General features: G+C 38.3%; 1 protein-coding gene and 1 long non-coding RNA gene across 2 annotated transcripts in view; both read right to left on the bottom strand.

The window, feature by feature from the left end:
• Positions 1–16,548, bottom strand: part of LOC147178620 (plexin-B1-like) — a 54,072-nt gene extending 37,524 nt beyond the window's left edge. Inside the window, exon 1 of the mRNA XM_086068342.1 lies at positions 16,274–16,548. The gene's annotated coding sequence lies outside the window, so the exon portion shown is untranslated. The remainder of the gene's footprint in view (positions 1–16,273) is intronic.
• Positions 16,549–20,129: 3,581 nt separating this feature from the next.
• On the bottom strand, positions 20,130–21,295 carry LOC147178619 (uncharacterized). Its single transcript, XR_015094168.1, has 2 exons — positions 21,130–21,295; positions 20,130–20,439 (listed from the first exon to the last, which is right to left on the bottom strand). It is a non-coding gene; the product is annotated as an uncharacterized LOC147178619 (long non-coding RNA).
• Positions 21,296–21,569: the final 274 nt, after the last annotated feature.

Below are 21,569 nucleotides of genomic sequence, written 5' to 3'. Positions count from 1 at the left end.
ATGTTTCATCTGAGGCCAGGGCACCCATGCAGACATAATCCTCCTGGAACCCCCAGAAAGCACCAGTGACGGGTGTTCCTAATTCACCTTTCATTGTTGATAGCGCATTAGAGCCACCAAAGGCCTATTGGGAAGCTACTGGTTCAAACTGAACATCCTGGTTTGCAGTGTGGTCATCTTTTTGAGGGTACAATGATTGGTTAAAGACTTTAAAACATTTTCGCAACTAACAAAATATGCGTGTTGCCAAAATTTCACTAATCCATCATTCAATTGCAAATTTAAGAGACTTATGATGCACAACTGGTTATGGGGCACTCAGTGAAGAGCAGGCCTTTGCCTATATGCAGAACACTCATGTCCTGTAGCCTGTAAGGTCCTCCATCGTCTGTGGTTGAAGGTGTTTACATTTTGATTAATGCATGCTTCCTGGATCCCACTATCTGTATTCTCAATGTTTTTCTGTGCTCATGCAACACCCCGCAACAAAGCTTCGTGAAATTCAAGTGAGTTGTTAAGGTATGCTAGTAATAAACCTACATAAGCAAATACTATTCAATCACAATGAAAAATCTTCTGACTGAACAGTGTCTCCAAAATGTCAGTGACAAAGGGCTTAAAAGGCATTGAAAATATAAGGCTTTAAAAATGCAAACATGACAGTAAAACACTTGCATTAGGATGTAAAATGAATGGATATAGAGTAAGGTTAGTGAATAATAATGTTATAGTTCGGGACCATCACAACACATCACAATGGATATGCTGTAGGGGTTAAATGAAGAATGCCACTTTTGCATGTTCTAATAAGTGACTGACTGAATCCAATTTCCTCATACTTTCTTCTATTGACAAATGAGAGGCATTTTGGGGTGGGTGTGATATTCTGTCCTTCTGTCAGCAAGCTGAGTGACAGACAGCTTCATTAGTAAGTAAAAGAACGCCCCCAGGGACACGCCTTCAAACCCAGCTTCCACCCTCCTCAGCTTCCTTGGTCTGGAAAAGGGAGGACAATCTAAGCAGGTTGCTTTTGAGTGGGAGGTCGTCAATTGTCAAATGCTTAATAGACTGCGCTCTCTCAATCTTGTTCAATGTGCAACATAACACACACGCACGCACAGTGTAGTACCACTCACACTCGACGTCGCCCCACTATCTGAATCGCTGGCAGAAAATCAAAGATGATTGATGAGAGGAGCTTGCCTGTGTTAAAGCTCAGAGGTGTGTGATTGTGATCTGGAAACAAAGGAGTTATTGCCAAAGGGTTAAGCGCCCGATAGAACCTGCAAGAAAGCAGGCAGAGGATTCTAGATGTCATTAATCACAAGGACAACACCCTTTTCATTTAACTGTCATCTCTTTCAAATGAATGGCCACCAGTGTCTCTGTCAGCTGTAGTTGGTCTTACTGACTTAAAAGTATGTAGGCTATGTCATAAAATAATAATGAAATTAAAAGCATAAAAAATAGTCAGACAGCCGCAACGATAGACTCTGTTTCCAACAGGCTGCAACACTACAGATCGGTCAGGCCTGACAAATTCCAACCAAACTGTACCACGAAGCATCAAGATGTCTTTGTTCGAGAAGGGTATGGGCATGGAACCAACACTAATATGGCTAATGGCTTAGGGAACCCCATTGCTTTTTTAAATGAGGCCGCTGCTCCCCTCATCCAGTGGGGGAAGAGAGCAGAAAGCAGAGATAAGAAACAGCCAAGACGGCTGGCAGATTTGGGAGAGCAATATGGTTTAACTCTGATCTTAAAAAGCAAGGAGGGGCTGGGGCGCAGAAGGTGTGCATGTGTGCGTGTGTGCGTGAGAGTCTTGAGGGGTAGTCTACATAAGGACTGGCTAGCAAATTAGAATGTCCCATGAGGCATCAAGACACCTGGGATCATCAATGATTGATCATACCTGGGGGATTTAACAAAAACAGAGTAAGGAAAAGGGAAGAAAAACACTCAAAGTGTATATAAGTTGAACAATTTTAGAAAGTGAAAAGGACAGCTCAATAGAAAAAAAGGCATTATTATTATTATTTTTATTATTATTTTAAATACACTCGGCCTACCAGTGCTCACACTGTGCCATTCAAACAGAGCTGTATAAGTAGATCAAAATATTGGTGTAATTTCACTTTGTTTGCATTTTGTATTGTATTGCACAAAAACAAAGAGTTCTGGTGGGGTGACTCAATAAATGTATAACTATATATATTATTAAGTGTCATTTATAAAATAAACACATTTTATTGGATCAACAAAAGTAATGGAAATTGTGTAAACCTGTGGCTATGCAAGTATTATTGTTTTTATTTTCATAATACTAAATGTTGTTTATGCATTGTTGAATTCAAACGCTTCCGCAGAAGATGAATAGCCTGCAAATGTATGTCAGGCAACTTGAGAAAGCCGTAGAACTGGCTCTCACTGTTGCCTGGCATGAATGCTGAATATTTGAATAAAGGCTTGGATGCACGCTCAATGTCAGGACTGATGCTCAGAGATGAATTATTAATGAGAAGAGACTCAGTGATGTTTTGGATTAATTGTTATCTTTGAAACCAGACCTTTCCCTTTGTGTTTAATGCAACAAAAAAACATCAATAGTGGTATTTTCATTTAACTTCACCAAAGATGTTGATTCATGTCATGTCAATAATTGTAATTGATAGAACTGTGATTTACACCATCAAAGTATTTTCACAGGCACCTAGTATAAAGTTGTCACTGTCCAATGAGAACAGTGTGTCCTTTTTGATTTTTTTTAAAGGAGAAACTGCATTGTGGAAAAGGCATTTGGCATATTAAATCTGAATAGGAGCCATCACTTTTTGTGTTCACCATTTTTATTCATTCATCTTCAAAACAAATGTGAATGGAAATACGTTCAGAATAAGTTATACAACCTTTATATTGCCTTTTAACCATACTGCATGAGAATACAGGGAATAATATTTTGAAGAGTCAAAATAAGATGGAGATAAAGCAAGGATGTCAAATTAGAATTCAAATTAACACATGTGTTGTCCTTGCAGCAATGCACACCAAAATAATAGTGCCTATCATCACTATAAAAAGATGGCAGACATGCTGTACTTAGAACAAACAAATGAACAACAGACTGGATTTACCATTAATTTGAGGCAATTGAATCTTTTAAATCAGACAAATTAAAAGCAAGGAACTAAATAAATCTATGCAATGTTAGTACATCACTCCATGCAAAACATTTAGAAGATAAACAAAATGTGTTTAAGGATATTCTATCAAATTTTTGGATTGTTATTTAATTTCATCTGTTTAGAAGAAAGAAATAAGGATAAGGACATGCTTCTAATCACAATGTAATGCTTCTGTCAAATGGTTGTTGGGATTTTCTTGTTGTTGCTTTTCTTTCCTAACAAAGGCTCATGACTAGTGATCACCATGTGAATGTGGCAGATTTTCTATCCTCCACATTCATCACCCTGACACACACATGTGCCTAAAAATGCTCATTGTCGTCTACTGTGGCTTGTTGTTGGTTTCAATTAGTGGACTCAACATCTGACACTGGGCCATAGTAGTTTCTATTGATTGGCTGTCGCCACACAAATGCAAGTGTCAAGGGCAACTGGGGTCAAACTGTGCACCCTGGAAAAAGAAAAGATGCAACAAATGGCAGCTGGGAGGGAGAGAGGGAGGAGAGGGAAGCATACATGGCCTGGCCTGCCAAGGGTCGGCTCAGTAAGATGAGGGGGAGAGGAAGTTCCATTTAGCCAGAGAACAAGAGCATGATGGATAAAGGGATACATGACAATAAATTGTTACAGTCCCTTAGCTAAATCAGGTTTGATGTGATTATATGATTATTTTGGCAAAATTGTTTTATCAACAATTTTACCACCTTTATCACTAAATGATCAAAGAATGGATTCAATATTACTATACTGTGTTTTTTTGTTGTTGCATGTCCTATAATTTAAAATGGTTTTGTTTGGATTCATGTTACGTAAAATTTGTCTGTGAAGAAAGTAGATGTGCTTCTTCAGACTCCTTAGAGGTCTTCTAGTGGAGCAGTAATTGGATCAAGTCCGTTTGTCCAGCTGCTAAATTGCCCCCTACTAAGTGTAAACACACACACACACTATGAAAGCAACTTCTGCTCTATTTTTCAAGCTTCTGTCCCACACCTTCATGTGAAAGCATGTTATTAGAATAATAATCATGGTGTTTATGCGGGTGGAAAGCAGAGGACCGCACCTGGAGACAGACACACACACAGTGAGCCGCTACCATCTGTTTGTAACTGAGAAGATCATGAAGTCGACTGGAAGATTTAGGTGTCGTCTTCGCAATGAGTGCTGTATTAGTGGAAAATGCATTAGTTTACTTCAAGTTATTTTTAGCTGTTGTCCAAACAACTAGTGTTTATGACACTTCCTATGCTGATTGCAATGGAACTTTAAAGGGGCAAAACAACTTTAAAGAATAATTAACAGGGTAATACAATGATAAAAGCTGTGTTGCAGATGCACCTCATGCCTCTCATGTTTTAATAACAATGGTCACGCAAGTGTAAAAAGTTCAAGGTGGTATTACAATTTTACGTTCTAAAAAAATACTATATTAACTAACAAACTTGTGTTTGGGTTTTAGACAAAAAAAACAATTTATCTACAGTATTTACCTATTGCAGTATTTCCTCTAGAAAAATAATTCAGCAGTGGGGGCAGGCCATACTTGCCAACTTTGAGTTTGTAAAAATTTGGAGATTTGACAGGGATGGCGAGGGGAGGGCTGGTCTTCAACACACACAGACAACACTTATGGTGAAGCCTCCCAGCTAGGGCTGAAAAATATATAGAAAAAACATCAGTATCGCAATATTGGCCCATGCAATATGCATATTGCAAAGACATGCAATAAGTTTCTAATGGAATTGTTGACCGGACAGACAAAATTAAATGTGCATCACCATCCAATAGTTGAGCATTATCTAGGGTAATAACAATGACTAACTAAGAATACATTGAACTTGCTTATTTTGCCACATGAACAAAATGTAATTATTTCATTCGATTAAAATTTCATTAGATACATGTTAAAAATTGCAATAATATCAAGATCACGATATTCAACTACTGTATATGGCATATCGCATGTTTTTTGTTTTGTTTTTTGGTAGGCCACCGCCCCTGAATGAATGAATATAGACGGAATTGGCAAAGACGGACCTCTCAGTTTCGGTGCGGGTGGCGTGCGGGGGTGCAGCAAGGGACGACACCGCCGACACCTCCCTTTCAGCCATGCACTGATTGCGGGGAACCGGGGACTTTGCCAGCCTGCGTCTGGCGCGGAGGCTGTCATGCTTCATAAACTGTATTTGTTTGGCTTGGTGCCGCAAAAATCTCGCTCGTTTGTGAAATCCTGCACAAGTGGGTGATGTCAGTACGCTGGTGTATGGAAATGTTGCGTTCCAGTGCGCCATGAAAAATCGTCAACTGTTGTACTCCCTTCACAACCACAAAAAGTACAGTCTTCGGTACCCATCACTAGCCTTTGGGTAGCAAATGTAAGAGCTATTAATATGCTTTCTGTGGTATGCCAATCTAATTTAAAACTCTGTTTAAAAATGTAACACACTGCACATGTACATATATATTATCATAAGCTATGTTTAAACAAAAAATGCTTTATTGCTTTTAACTTCTATAAAATGGGTCACAATTTAGCAACAATATGACAATGCGGGTGGGTCCCATGGTGACAACAATGCTTACAAATAAAGTTTCCTGCTACATCTACAAATGCAAACTCTACCATGCAAAGCGAAAGTCATATTCAGTATCAACAACCTGATACACCGCCGGCTCTTCTGGGCCTGAGCTCATCTGAGATGGACTGACACAAAGTGCTGTGGTCTGACGTCTCCACATTTCATATTGAGAGAATTGCGTTAGTGCCCATGAGCATGGGTAACTTGTACATCTGTGAAAGCACTATTGATGCTAAAACTTATATGTGGGTTTTGGAACAACATATGCTGCCATCCAAGCAACATCTTCTTCATCTGTTTTTTACATAGAAAGGATTCATATATCCTAGTCGTTATGTGCTGTGTCAGAATGGAAGATCATTTTTGCTATAAGAGAGTTCTGAAAAATAAACTCATGTTGGCCACTTGGAAAATGACCATCATGGTCGTAACGGAATAAAGACTGAATGGAGAAAATCCCAGTGTATTCCATGTTTGCTATGTTGAAAATGTTGGCTTTAAGTTAATAATCACACCTGACTTCATTGTAGCTGCACCTCATAGAAATTAGTCATGAGACTTGAATTGCTATGATCAAACAGGTCAAACATTTTGAATGGCATTCATCACTCAGTTTATATAGCAAACATGAATAATAATAGTTTCCTGTGTTCACTGGCCATAGGCTAAAGTCCTTTATCATATGGCTTCAACTGTTGTTGACTATGGAAATGTATCCTCTCTCTTACAGTGATTTTCTCTCTATATCTAATAAAACAGTCAGCCACTTACGGACTGGATATCCCACGAGCCTGAGAAATGAGTAATTTAAAGCCACTTTTCAGGTTCAATACCAACTTGCCAGCTAAATTTCAAACTAAATGGGATAAGCATTTCCTGTTGAACTGTAGTTTATGGGTAAGTGGAATGCAACACGAATAGTGCAGGAACTGCATGAGGATATTGCTGCCATTTACGATCAGTAAAGTGGAGCCTAGGATTTAGGGCTAAAGGTACGATCAGCTTTGATAGATGATCATTATTCATCTGCAGGATTAACATAGAGTTTTAAAACAGTGAATCATTCACACACACATTCACACCTATAGGGAATTTAGATGCTTTGGGGGATGAAGTCAGAATAGCAGGGAAGAATCCCTGCAAGTGAAGGTAGAACATGCAATTTACGGGTAAGCAAAAATGCCAGAGCCAGAGTGAAACATAAACTTCTTACATTCACTGAATAAAGTCATGCACTTGTGTGTGCCGACAATACAACTTACTTCAATACAAATAACAGAAAGTCATAATAGTACAATCATTTGCAGCCTGATAGAAAGATTGAAAGAAGGTTACTTTTAATTGGTAGCTTATATGAAAAGCGATATATTTCAAGGAGAAAAAAGAAAAGGTTCCCATAAATGAGGTTATTAAATAATAATCAAATCAGTTGTATGGGGATGGCTGCTATGCTACTAGAATGAGTGGAATGTCAGTAGTCATTTAGCATGCTGCTTGTGCAAATAGCATGAAATATGAAGACATGCTTCGAGAAAGTGTGAGTGTTCAGATCAATTTGTCACGGTAGGTTTTGAAACTGTAAATCCTGATGTGGTTTGAATCGTCATCACAGGCTGCGTAGGTGGATCTGTGTCAATAGTGTTTCTTTCTCATTTGCCTCGCAAAACCGGTAATTAATCATCAGACTGCGTCTCTACATCTAGTGCTCTAACTGCAGTTGGTAAACCAACAGAATGGTGACAAAAAGGGTCATAGTTCTTATATTACTTTATACAACTGGCAATTGGCAATTAATACATGAAGAAATTCTGAACCGAACACAACTGTTTTGTACAGCATTTTTGACTGAAAGATTGCAGATATACAGTAGGTCATGTATTTGTTTGCCCTGTATCTCAATGTTTCTAATTAGAAATGTATTGGATGCAGACATTATGCAAGCTACATAATAATAATTACAAATAATTAAGTATCCACTGTAGTTTTCTAAGATGTTTCTGTGATTTATGTGTCTTGTGTAAAATAATCCTATTAATTACATACATTAATCAAACATTTTCATTTGGTCGTACACTACATTGGACTAAGACATTTGCAACTTACTTGCTCTCTCTTGTCCACTAAAATTAAAATAATTTTTGTTATTAAAAATCAACAACAACAACAACAACAACAACAACAACAAAAGTCAAGCCTCAAGGTTTTTGCAGGAATTTTCAATTAAAGCAGTGGCTGAGATACCATAAAACTCAGAGAAAACTTTTGAGTGTGTTGATTCATACTGGGTGGCGGGCAGCCTGGAGGTTTTATAGCTTAATCGTCAACCTTATTACTTCCCCACAGTTTTTTTTTATCAATCAGTGAGACTTAGGAGGGTTTTACTGCCCTCAACATCACAGCGTCAAAAAGTACAGCGTAAGCTGATTCACCAATGTAAACATTACAATAATCCTCTCAAGAAGGGAAAAACATAAGAAATTGTCAACCGCTTTATTTGATGAACGCCCACACTATTAAATGTACCCCCAACAGTTGAGGAAACACTGTCCTTCTAGTCAGCATATTTTACAGGAAGTACAAGAACAAGTCTTTTTTACTAGAGCAATGTTTATCACTACATAAAAAAAAAAACTAAAAAAATGTGGAGCTCCAATAACACTAACATTAGTGACCAGCCAGAGTTGACGCCAAGAACATTTTTAACAAGGATCCAAGACAGATGTGGCCCTGAGGGGAGAAGATTCCTATTCATCCTCTTCTCCTGAGTAGCCTAAAGAGATTTGATCAATGTACTATCTTATTGCATCTATATTGATGTTCTCAAATCCCCTTCGCTGCTAATAAAAATAAGGATCAAATGAACCTCCTCATAATAGCGAGCACCTACAGGCCCCAAAGTCAGCTCTGAGTTGAGCAGGACTTAGCAATGGCCCGAAGACCTGCTTTGTATGTGTACAAACACGTAATCCTAAATCCATTCGCTATACTGACAGGAGAATAAAGCAGTTGAGCTGGGTTTGCCAGATCAATCAATTCCCAGGATTTTATCTTGACACTTGTGCAAATGATATTGATTACACTGACACTGGTGGTTTGGTAGAAAATATAGTTCATTTCTGTGTATTTATTAAAGGGAGTGTCATTAATGTGCTGTAATGAATATGGCTGGCAGCTGCCTATGCCACCAGGTCATAAAAATGCAATGTACGTACTTCTCGATAGAGAGGAATTCTCCAGCTGTGAGTTAGTCTGGCATAGTTCTGCAAAAGCAACTGTCCTGGGGTTTGTCAGTGGGTATTAGGGCCAAAGGCTTAAGGGGAAGCAGGTTTACGTTTCTGGCTTCTGGCAACTGATCTTGCACAGGCAAATGACTGAAGGGGCTAAAGTACAAACATGTTTGCTCTTAACTATTGTTAAATCCAGTTCAGTATTACAGTCAGACAGATATAATTCAATTTGTAACAGTTTTCATAACAAGGCGGCATTTTTTCCCATAGCAATTAATTTAGATCATGTATTCGATCTTAAGAAACATCAGATAGGGCAATGAAGCGCAGCATACTGCCTGCGGTACACCAGTTACCAGCACCTGATTTAAATGATAACTTCTTAGTGAATATACTGTATGTGCTTTATAGAGAGGGTTAAAATTGTGAGTTTTGTTTCAGAGGTCTAGGTTATTGGCTAAACTGAGGATCTCTAGAGAGCTGGGTACAGGGATAGAAGATGGTGGCATAAGCAAATGTTGGGCTTGAGGCTGCTTCCTTACAATAGAACCACACCCTCCTCTTACTCTTACTTCTGTCCTGCTGTAAACAGATTATTTTTGAAAAGTGTACTACATTGCAAAAGTTTAATCTTGCCCATGTTGCATTAAATTCATACACAAACAGGGGTTTATCTTGCTGATTAAATGAAACCGCAAAGTAATTTAATTATACGATGTGCATGCACAAATATAAAAAATGATTTTATTCTGAATTTGAGGACAAAGTCAGACCAGCAGATATGCTGAAGATTTTACCTTGACCAAGCAGAACACTACTGTTTATTTATTATTTACAAAAGAGAATTTTTTTGGTAGCTGTCTAGGAGGTCCTGAAGTAACTTTTCACAGTCGAGCTGGGTAATAAGGTGGGAAGAACCATGATATATTTTCAATTATTCTATGAAAAATTATACAACACACTATGACTGATTACCTGTTCTCACTTTATTTTGAAGTGACATTAAAGAGACCTAGATCAAATGAGAAATGCGTCCAGTGGTGCTTCTATATAAAATAACCAAATGTACAGTACTTTCCAACAGGCACAGTAATCAAAATCAAACTCAGGGCTGTATTAGGGAAACAAATCCCATTAGTGATATTACAGTGAGTATATGTATTCAATCCATCCATCCATTCATCCAATTTGTGAACTACTTAATATATTAAACTTCTAGGCCACTCCTCCCACCTGGCGTAAACCATACGTGATCCATTTCAGGTCTATTATTAAAGCTTAAAACAGAAAAGACACGCTGACAAACTTTGAACAATAACTGACTGCAACCAAGCACATTACATCTGTGAGCTATTTTCTCTTTGCTTCTTTGTGTGCAGTCAGCATGAGAGGTTATTGGGGATTTGCATGTAAGTACAGTAGGATGGAAACTTGCTGCTCATGAAAAGAGGCATTCATTTGGCTGCCAATGTGACAGTCAGCCAAACACCTTCACAGGCTTGATTAAAGCCCCACATCCAATCAAAGGAGCAGATACAGCAGTGTGTATATCTGAATCAACTATTTGAGAGGCATTTTGACTGTGTGGTATGGGGATGGGAAGAAAATATGGGTCCAGGATTTCCTTATCTAACCAGCGATGCCCGTGGCCATGGTACTGCTCCAGCAAAAGCAAATTCTTCACTCCCACACCCCTCAGTAGCACAAACACCCATAAGAGAAGAATGCACCATACGAGACCACCAGCTGCTGCAAGGGCTGGTACGTTAACGCCCAAAATACTTCTAATATCCAGATCTAACATGCACATTCTCACAGTGGAAATATTCAAACTTTTACTGGTCACCGCTCTTTATCAGGACTTTTCCCAATGGACTTCCACTGGCCGTTGTTAAAGATGGAATCCAAGTACAAAGAATGAATGACTGCTCACCAAGAAAAGGAATGACTCATTTGTATTCCACTTAGAGCTGTAATGAATATTGAAATCGAAAAACATGACATTCTAAGACGCAAACTTGTCCTCTTTCAAATTGCATGACACCCATGAAATGACCCATCCAAATCACAGAGTTTGTGCCTCCAATCTAGCTACAACTATTTGACCTCACAGACAGTGGAGAGAAAATTTATATAAAATAACCATAATTAATTTGATAAGAAACATAAGACTAGCCTTGGAGCCTGGAAATCATGCATTTAACTCGACCCTATTTGCAGCAGGTTCCGAGTGAATCGTGTATTGAACTGTTGCGGGTCTGAAATAGAGAAATTAATCGAGTCTAAATTTTGGGGTAATGCTGTAACAGTCCTAGTCCCATTTAGGAATGGACATTTTAATTGCCTTAATCAATAGTAAAAAAATAAGTTAATTAATTTACTACTGTAGTAATTTCCTGACAATCAGTTGACTTTTTAACATAATTACAAGTTCTGTTGGTCTTCTGCATGTACTGCATTGTTGATTTAAAAAAATACAATCAAATAAAAACACTTTTTGTTTTAGTATGTGCAATGTTTGGCTGAATTGTCCTTCACACACATAATTCCTCTAAAACCACCCCTCCCTTTTCAATTTGTTTTGAAGATGAGCGCAAACAAAATGCTGACAAGCATGGACAAAAAAACAAAACAAAAATTGTTAGCAGATTCGTTAAAATAAAACCATATGTCTGCTGTTCTTAATTATATACAGTATATTCATATACTTGTCAGCCCAACAGCTAAATGCCCTGACTCTACCAATGTTGTGTGTGCACAACAGCCTGTGTGGTAAATTGAAATAAAAATAGTGAGCATATTATTCCTACATTGACTCGAGTCAAAACAATGCTTAAACGCACAAATCGGATCAATCAAAATCCACATGATCACCAGAATTTCTATATGAATGTTACCCAAAGCCAAAACGAATTCCCTGACTATACATACAGAACATCTGACGAAATGAAGCACTAAAACATTTTGCATGCCCCTTAGTGACACCTGAGATTGAACAGATGCAAGGGAGGGTTTACTTGGCGTCTCTTTTCAAAAGCATTAGGATTCCTCATTATTCATTGTCCTGGTGCTGCTCAAAGGCAGCCGGTCCAACTTGGCAACTATAAATTATAAGAGCCAGTTGACTGCTGTGTACATACTTCCACAGTCTTATATGATTCGTCGAAAAGCCTAGAATATGGTCGTTTCAGCTGCGTAGCATCACTTTTCAGTGACCAGCTGCCTGTTTAAGTGCCCTTTCAACCTACTGCTGTGTGTGTAGTACTAGTGTGTCTAAGGGGTTGAAGGTCCAGATGGCAACCAAAGCACTTCCTGCATGCCACCTATTGACAACTGCACTGTGGAATTACGTGAAAAGCTCTAAACAGAGGGAGCCAATTGTCGTATAATTGTGAAAATATCTGGTTGCCGTCCAAGCATCTGAAATAGCAAACGTGACAGACATGGACTGAATCCAATTCACACAAAAGTCACTCATGATGCCACAAATATGCACAGTTTTATTCATATCCTTTAAATAAGTCAAGAGTGGGTAATGTGATCTAGCACTTCTGGAAGCAACCCTCAGTTAGCAGATGGCCAGCTATCCAAGAATGTGTGGAAGCTGGAACACCCTGATCATCATAAGGGAGCAGAGAAAGGGCAGACTGAGGAGACTGTGGTTGGCATATGTCAGGACGAGAATCTTTTCAAAGGTTGTAAACGAGACATAATACATAAATCTTTGGGCTTCCCCAAACAGCCTTTATCACATTGTTCTTAACTGCCTATAAGGCAACAACAAATTAGGGTGATGTTTTCAAAAGCCACTGCTTTTGCATCCTTGCATGTTTTTGAGTTTGGTCTAGTCCTGTCAACCAATAATTTGTCCTAAAGTGTACATTGAAGGTACATTTTCCCACAAGGTACAGACATTTGAAGTAGGGCTGGGCAATATATAAAAAAAATATCGATATCGATATTGGCCCTTGCAATATGCATATCACAAAGACATGCAATAAGTTTCATATGGAATTTTATGCTTTTATCTGAATTTGACCAGTCAGACGCAGACTTAAATGTGCATCACCATTCAATAGTTGAACATTATGTAGGATAAATACAATTAAAACTCATTTGCTCCCAAAAACGTATAAATATGGTCTATTTTAAATGTTTTAAGTGTCCCAAAGACGTATTTATACAGGTTTTTTTTGTATATGTTTTTTTATGCTATAGCATACAGAAAGAAGGCTTTGATGCAGCCTCTCAACTGCAAAGCGGTTGAAGAAATGGTAGTTATTACACAAACGGCCAGAAAGTGGCAGCAGAGCAAAAGAGATCAACCAGGACCATGTTGAAAAAAAGCTCATTTACTCACAGTTCTAAATAGATTTGTGAATAAGGATGAAATTTATTATAACTTTTATATATTACAACTTATTATAACGTATTATTATATTTTAATGCTCATTGCTGCAAAACGGAAAAGATAGAAATATACTTTTTTTTCGTGATGAAAGAAGAGACTAATCTTTCTTTTGGTAGGTTCCATGTTTTTATAGCAATAGAACACAATATTCTGTGGGCCTTGTAAAATCTGTCAAAATGTAGTAAAACAGCTGGGAGTGAAGGGGATTGCTGGGAGTGAATTAGTTAACTAATAATACATTGAACTTGCTTATTTTGCCATATGAAAAAAAAATCTTTCATTTTGATAATAAAATTTTTATTTTTTTAGGTACATGTTAAATATAGCAATAATATCAATATTGCAACAACTATATCGCATACCACATGTTTTTCTAATATCGTGCAGGCCTAATTTGAAGACATTTTGCAAGAGAAATAATTCTACTCTACAATTTTTGCTATATTTTTGTTTGGGTACCAATTACAGAAGTAGTAGATAATAGTGACAGGGTGCTTCCTAACACACTCTGCCTTCTTTACAATGTTCCAGATGGAATCTTAAAATTTATGTTCACTTCTGATCACATCACTCCCCTTGAACTTTTGAAGTTGAATGAGATCAGATAGGAAGAGAGAGTATCAAAAATGAAAAATGCTTGGCCGAAAACTGAAACAAAAAAACGATGCCAATTTTTACTATCATTGCATTTATTATAATTAATAAAAAAATATATATATATATTATTATAAAATATGTATTTAGCACTGGCATTTTAACAAAGCACAATATAAATTGAGATGTGCCCACACAGCAGACATTTTGGCTAATGGTACATTAAACACCAAACGTGGGTTGAGCATTTTCTGGCGGGGCGATTGCACTTTATAGTCAATGTAGTTCGTACAGGCGGACACGGACGCATGCGGCGGGACAAGGTGCGGCGCACTTAAAATCGGCACATTCCCATTTTTCCCAACGTTTAAAAATAAATAAATACTTTTGTTCGGGAACGGACTGCTAAGTCGCACACAGCGTCCTGTACAGGTCGGTAGCGGTAAGTGTTTCCGTGTTTAAAGCTGTTGACAGCAATAGTGCTAGCATTAGCTAAAGTATTTAGCACGGCCACCGGGATGCGAAAACGTGGAAGCGTTCGAGGAGCTCTTATAAAAATAAAAATAAAAAAGGGGAAGGTGCTGCGGGAGAAAGAGTGGCTCACCAGTACTGCTGTACACGGCAGTTCTGTCTTTTTTTTCAACCCTCTTAAATGTTGTACACCAAGCGAGACCCCTCTCCTCCGTGTGCGCAATGAACCCGAGAGCTGCTGCAACTGGTGCAAACTCACACGTTGAAAAGCCAGCGAGAAGCGAGGCGGACACTCACCTCCGCGTTCGCTGTTTAATACAAACAGACGCTTGCCTGCGTTACCACAACCGATTTCGGCCATATTCTTTCGGCTTTAATTTTATTTCGACCGAATGCCGAAAATGGTGAAAGTTGCCATTTTTGGCTGAAAATTTTCAGTGGCCGAATTTTCTGTGCATCACTAGTGCGTATTGTATACTGTATGTGGCTGTGTCACTAAAAATCCAGAAATATTTTTTAGCATCTATGAAAGCTTACAATGATGAAGCCCTCCAATTAGAAATTTACCTTAACACTGCACCTTTAATTGCTGATGCCCCATAAAAATATTATCATCACAGAACAATGTACAATGACACTTTCTTGTTTGTTAAAACCACTTGACGATTTGGACTCTGTTGCAGCTGTCTCCATTACGCCTACACGCTCCATGGTGGTCACTAAAGCCAGGTTTTGCCATTCAAACCTGAGGTTACATTGCTGCACCCCCATATCAAACATGATTTGTTTTGCTGTATCATGACACCCTTAGTGTTTATACATTCGCGTTTACCATTATAATGTACCCCCTGAGGGGGCTCCAATGTGGGCCCCGCCAAAATGAAAGCAAAGCTTTGACACCCCTGCTCTAAATTATCCGTAGGTGTTAATGTGGGTATGAATGGTTGTCTGTTTAAGTGCCCTAGGATTGACTGGCGAACAGTCATGGGTGTGACTCCTTTCTTGCACAAATTCAGCTGAAATAGGTACCAGCTGACCCGCCACCCAAATAAATACAATGAGTATAAAACTGATGAAAGGATAGTTAAAATGTCTTGTTTTTCTTTCCTCAGTTGCATAGATAGTGATTCATTTGCTTTTCCAAAATACACACATATATCAATTGGAACTGAAATTATTGGCATTTGCCAGTGACTGTGATTCACAACTCTATTAGAAAGGGCTAAATTGGACAAAGGGACACATGATTCATGATCCATATGAGACACTCTCCAGATTGCAAAGTGAAAAGACTCAAGACTTCACGTACTGTACTGCAATAACAAGCAAGCCAAGTTCAGCAGCGAGTGTGCGACTTCTGATTTTGCAACTGAGGCTTCAGCAGAGCAGTTGTGCACATGTACAGCAGAAGACACTGTTAGCAGGTGAACAATAAAGCATAAGGCATTTGGCATTGGTGCACACGCCTGACACATTCCTTTGTCAGCTGACAAAAGAGGGAGTCCGTCCAGGGGCGTGTAGTTGTGCGTGCACAAGATGCTCAAGCTCACGAGACAGCGAAATAGCAATAACAATGGCGTTTGTTTTGATGAGTCTGAAAACGCATAGTCAAAAAATAAGTAAATAAATATATAACATAAAAGCCAAAAAAAAAATGAAAGTGTCAAACGAGTGTAGCAGACCACAAGAACACACAAAACAGTAACGATTTTGGAGTTGGGAAAATCATCAATACCGATGCTAAAAGTTACTTTTTTTCTTAATTAACTTCCTCCGTGTTGTTTCAAACGACAGTGGCGGTGAACGTACCTGTAGTTTGGGCCAAGAAGGTCCCTCGGCTGTCCAGGATGTTGAGACGAGCAAAGCGGCTCACTTCTCACCTCGACACAACCAGCAAAGTAGATCCACCTCAACACACTTTGCGGCTCGTCGGCTCAGTCTTTTTTGATGGGGTGAGACAAGTCGTTTGCTAAATTGTTGGTAAACAACTTCAGTGTCCGAAAAATGTGTAAGACTACCTCTGTTTACTCAGAAACCAAAGCAAAGTATTTTCGTCCAGCAGGTTGTTGTAATGCGAGCGTCCACTGTCCAGTCTCAGAGAGTTGAATGAAGAGGAGTCAAGGCACCAGCAGTATGACGGAGCGGGACAGGAAACTGCATATCATGCTGTCAAAATAAAGTCAAATGCAAAAGCGGCTACGAAGCAGAACGTGTTGTTGCAACGCGACGCTGCATTATCAAAATATTATACACCGTGTATATATATGCCAGTACAGTAGACATTTTGGAATATGGGTCATTAGTTTTAATGACACCCATGGACAGTTTTGAGTTTTCAGTGAGTGGCAGTGGGAAGATTAATGGGCCTATCACAAATGGAAATACAGTATACCAGTTTTGAATTTTCTATTACACACTGGTGGGATTATGAAAATGATCAACTGTTCAGAAAATGGATTGATAGATGCTGTGTTTCTTGTTAATTTTAATGAAATCAACTGATCACCTGCAGGCAGTGCTTCCACAAGTCTTATACTGTATTTTGAAAGGATCATCCATCTGAATTTGTCTGCATTTGACGTGCCCAAAACAAGTGTTGAGCTTCATTAGTGTGTTATGCCTAGTTTATCCTTATCATGGGTGTCTGTGGTCACATGAAAATAAATAAATAAATTTAGCCCAACACGAGAAGGCCAACATCTAGTATGGTTTGGTGACTATTATAGCGACCAGTAAATTCGCAATGTATTTTGAAATGTTCGCTAAAAGGAGCCTCTTGTATGCTGTCATTTTCAAGATTGCTTGTCGGCGCCCTCTGCTGGCCAGAAAGTTTGAGTTTGTGTTTAGTGAAAGTGAAACGCTTGTTTATTCTTTTTCTCTTGTCACGGAAAATCCATAGTTGTCAGCAATCGTCGTTATGAAGGGTGCTCCACAAAAGTTGATGTGATGTTACCTCGCAAACCTACTGTACTACTTTATGCCGAATTTGCTTACTGTATGTACAACCCCAAATTGTGTCTTATTGATGAAAAAAAATATATATATTTTTTTAAATATAGGTATATACATTTTTTAGGGGTGGGGGGCAGAAACTGTTTCTTTGTGGTTCACCCACAGAGATATAACATATTGCTCACTCTTTACTACAAGGGGTTCATGGTGGACAGGAGATTAGCATATTCAGGTGGTTCGAATCTCGGCTCCTGCCTTCCTGTGTGGAGTTTGCTTGCATCTTGTGCTTGTTCCACAGGCAAACCATTTTAGGTTCAATGGAACATCTAAATTGTCAGAACATGTGAACAAGAGTGTGGGTGATTGTCCTGCGATGAGTTCTGGGTGTACCCTGCTTCTCGCTCAAAGTCAGTCAGCTGGGACAGACTCCAGCTCAACTAACCTAATCAGGATGAGCGGCACAGAAAAGGGATGGATGCATTAAATTATAATAAACTTTTTATGCTGTGGTCATGCATAACAGCAAGTTGATGATTCATTTTTATGGTTTGCAGAAATACCCTCACTAGACTATACCTTTGCTTGAAGAGGAGATGTCAGTTATAAATGTGAGTTTAACTGAGTTTATGGACCCTTTGGCAGACACATTAACCCAGAGGCAAGTGATTGAAAAGGGTATACTGAAAGAGACACTTCAATGTCAGTCATGACTCATGAAGTAATAGCCATGTGTATGGAGGTAAATTTGGTGCAAAACTAACTTGTGCAAAAAAATTGTACCTGTAGAAAAAAGTCTAAATTTGTATCTGTAAAAGTCGTGATTTGTATCTGTAAAAAAAATGTGTGCCTGTAAAAAAAAAAATTGTGTCTGTAAAAGAAATTTGTACCTGTAAAAAAAAAAATGTGTATGTGTAAAACAAATTTGTATCTGTAAAAACAAATTTGTACCTGTAAAAGTCATGATTTGTATCTGTACAAAAAAATTTTTTGTACCTGTACAAAAACTATAAATTTGTATCTGTAAAAGTTGTGATTTGTACCTGTAGAAATGACAACTTGTAGTCAAAGAAGTCGCCACTAGGAGTCACAAGTGGGTTTTCTGCTGCTGTTCAGTGACGTGAGTTTTGCCCCATTTGTCGCGCTACAAATGGAGCAAAACTAATGTGTACTTGTAGAGCGCCGTGATTTGTACTCGTAGAAGAAGAGGGCGGGCTCTGGAGGATTTGGGCGGGCTAAAGCTCAACCTCATTGGTTGAGCGAACGACCGTGGGTTGAACTCAAATGACGCCCATAAATCCGCAATTCCAAACAGAGTAGCCACACTAGTTTACGCGTCATTTTGGAAGAAGAGGACGTCCCAGGCGTGAAAATGTCAACATGGTTCAATATACGAACGCCGTGTGGAACAGCTTAAACATTGGTTGACATGCAGAGCACTCCAAGTGGGCAGAAAGAAAGAAGTTTTAGTATGAAGGTAAGATTTATTGTACGAACATAGCTCGTAATCCGGTGCTAGCTAGCTAGCTCATCTCATGTTGTTGTCACGAAAACTGAATACATTGAAGTCACAATTTGTATTTCAAGATTTGAAGCCTACCAGTGTAAACATACGACCAATAGCTTGTACCTGTAAAAAAAAAAGTGGACAGTACTCAGCTACTTGTATTTGACTAACATTATATTCAAGCATCTGTACTCTTACTATCATAATAAAATGAAAACAAAACGTTTTTACTGCGAGTGGATCTTTAAGCCGCTCCAGGTATTTCAACCTCAACCCTTTATCCTCTGTATTTAATCATTTTATTTCAAATATTATAATTTATTGATAAATGTCAGTATTTTGCTCTTACACTTAGTTTACTCATCACTCACAGTACTCAAATATTTGTGCAAGTATTTTTTCTGCGCTTTTAATTTCTACTTGAGTTACATTTTCCAATGTAACATTACTCTTATTTAAATATTGGCTATTCTGCTTTTGAAATGCCAGTCTATCTGTATTACTAAGATGTGAGCAGTGTCACTGTCACGCAGCTACTTTAACAAAAGTAACTAGGTCAAATGTTAGTTTATTTATTTTTAATTAAATGAGAATCTCATATATTTCAAAATCTTGCTCAAAAGGTGGAGACAACTGCTGAAGCATCAGTGAAAAGGATGACGCACTCCATCAGAAAGCAGCCAAGAGACAGGAGATGACACCTGGGGGTATTCCATCAAACTGGATTATGGAAAATTATTTTGCAGATCTACCTGTGGCAGTGGTCAGTCTTTTTTTCTGGTGGCTACAATAATGGGCAACACCTATTTAGTCTTATTTTTTATATATATTGTTATAGGCTACTTGCCGACTTGCTGCCATGATCGCTTTTGGCTACTGTTGAGATGTAACCGTGAAGAATGAATATGTAGGTCAATTCGAGGTGCTTTACATTAAATCAATAATTAATAACACGATTAATGTGAAATACACATCTAACATGAAACAATTATAACTTATATATTTAGTCTGTCTGCTTTTTTCTTTTCTTTTTTGCCAATCATATTTCCCTCGTCTTAGTGATAGCAGCAGTATTGCCTTTTTTGGTGAGTCTTGAATTCCTCATACAGCTCCATCAATAACTTTTGTTCTGTTTGTGAGAAGAATACTGTTCTCGTCTTGGATGGATGCAGAAACGGCTCTTCTGGACATCAAATAAAACATTTCAAATGATGCACAATCTTGTTTATTGAATGATACATGTTGTTATTTGATCTGACTATTTCAAATAACTCTCAATATGGATTAAATTGTACTCCTGCAACATTTCAAACTCAAAATTGGAAGACATTTAGAAAGCATAATTTCTTCACTTTCCCAAAGGTGTTTGTAGTGAAATTCTCTCAGAACAGTAACCAGTGTATCAAGGATTCTCATTTGTTGGACTTCACAGCCACTTTGAAGCAGGTTTGACGTCACACCATGTGCCACCGTCTAGCGATTGATCAAGAAGTAGCTTTGATTGACTGCATGCTGGCATCTGTGCGAATAGAATGGTTGGGTCAGAATATTCATACAATAAAAAATAATCATAGCTTCCTAGCTGTGTCATTATCAAAACACAGCCACTGACATTATACGTAATCAGTTAAATGTTTAGCTTTATCTTGTTAGCCAGGAAAAAAACTAAGATTTTGTCACATCTTAATATCAGAAATAGTGGTAATACTGATAGACACAGACATTGTTTATAAACATTCCCATTTGCATTATTTTTATTTGGCTTCAGTGTTGAAAGCAAATGTGTACGTTTAAAAGTGTAAGAGCCTTTTATTTTAACTTTGCAAAGCATACATTGCAAAAATACTGACATTTATCAATAAATTGTAATATTTGAAATTAATTGATTAAATACAGACGGTAAAGGGTTGAGGTTAAAATACCTGTAGCGGCTTAAAGATCCACTCGCAGTAAAAACGTTTTGTTTTCATTTTATTATGATAGTAAGAGTACAGATGCTTGAATATAATGTTAGTCAAATACAAGTAGCTGAGTACTGTCCACTTTTTTTTTACAGGTACAAGCTATTGATCGTATGTTTACACTGGTAGGCTTCAAATCTTGAAATACAAATCGTGACTTCAATGTATTCAGTTTTCGTGACAACAACATGAGATGAGCTAGCTCGCTAGCACCGGATTACGAGCTATGTTCGTACAATAAATCTTACCTTCATACTAAAACTTCTTTCTTTCTGCCCACTTGGAGTGCTCTGCATGTCAACCAATGTTTAAGCTGTTCCACACGGTGTTCGTATATTGAACCATGTTGCAATTTTCACGCCTGGGACGTCCTCTTCTTCCAAAATGACGCGTAAACTAGTGTGGCTACTCTGTTTGGAATTGCGGATTTATGGGCGTCATTTGAGTTCAACCCACGGTCGTTCGGTCAACCAATGAGGTTGAGCTTTAGCCCGCCCAAATCCTCCAGAGCCCGCCCTCTTCTTCTACGAGTACAAATCACGGCGCTCTACAAGTACAAATTAGTTTTGCTCCATTTGTAGCGCGACAAATGGGGCAAAACTCACGTCACTGAACAGCAGCAGAAAAACCACTTGTGACTCCTAGTTACGACTTCTTTGACTACAAGTTGTCATTTCTACAGGTACAA

The sequence above is a fragment of the Leptonotus elevatus genome, chromosome 2 (assembly GCF_054856555.1).
Source record: "Leptonotus elevatus isolate MCC_2025b chromosome 2, RoL_Lele_1.0, whole genome shotgun sequence".
Classification (NCBI taxonomy): Eukaryota; Metazoa; Chordata; class Actinopteri; order Syngnathiformes; family Syngnathidae; genus Leptonotus; species Leptonotus elevatus.
This window is presented reverse-complemented; position numbering and strand designations above follow the sequence as displayed.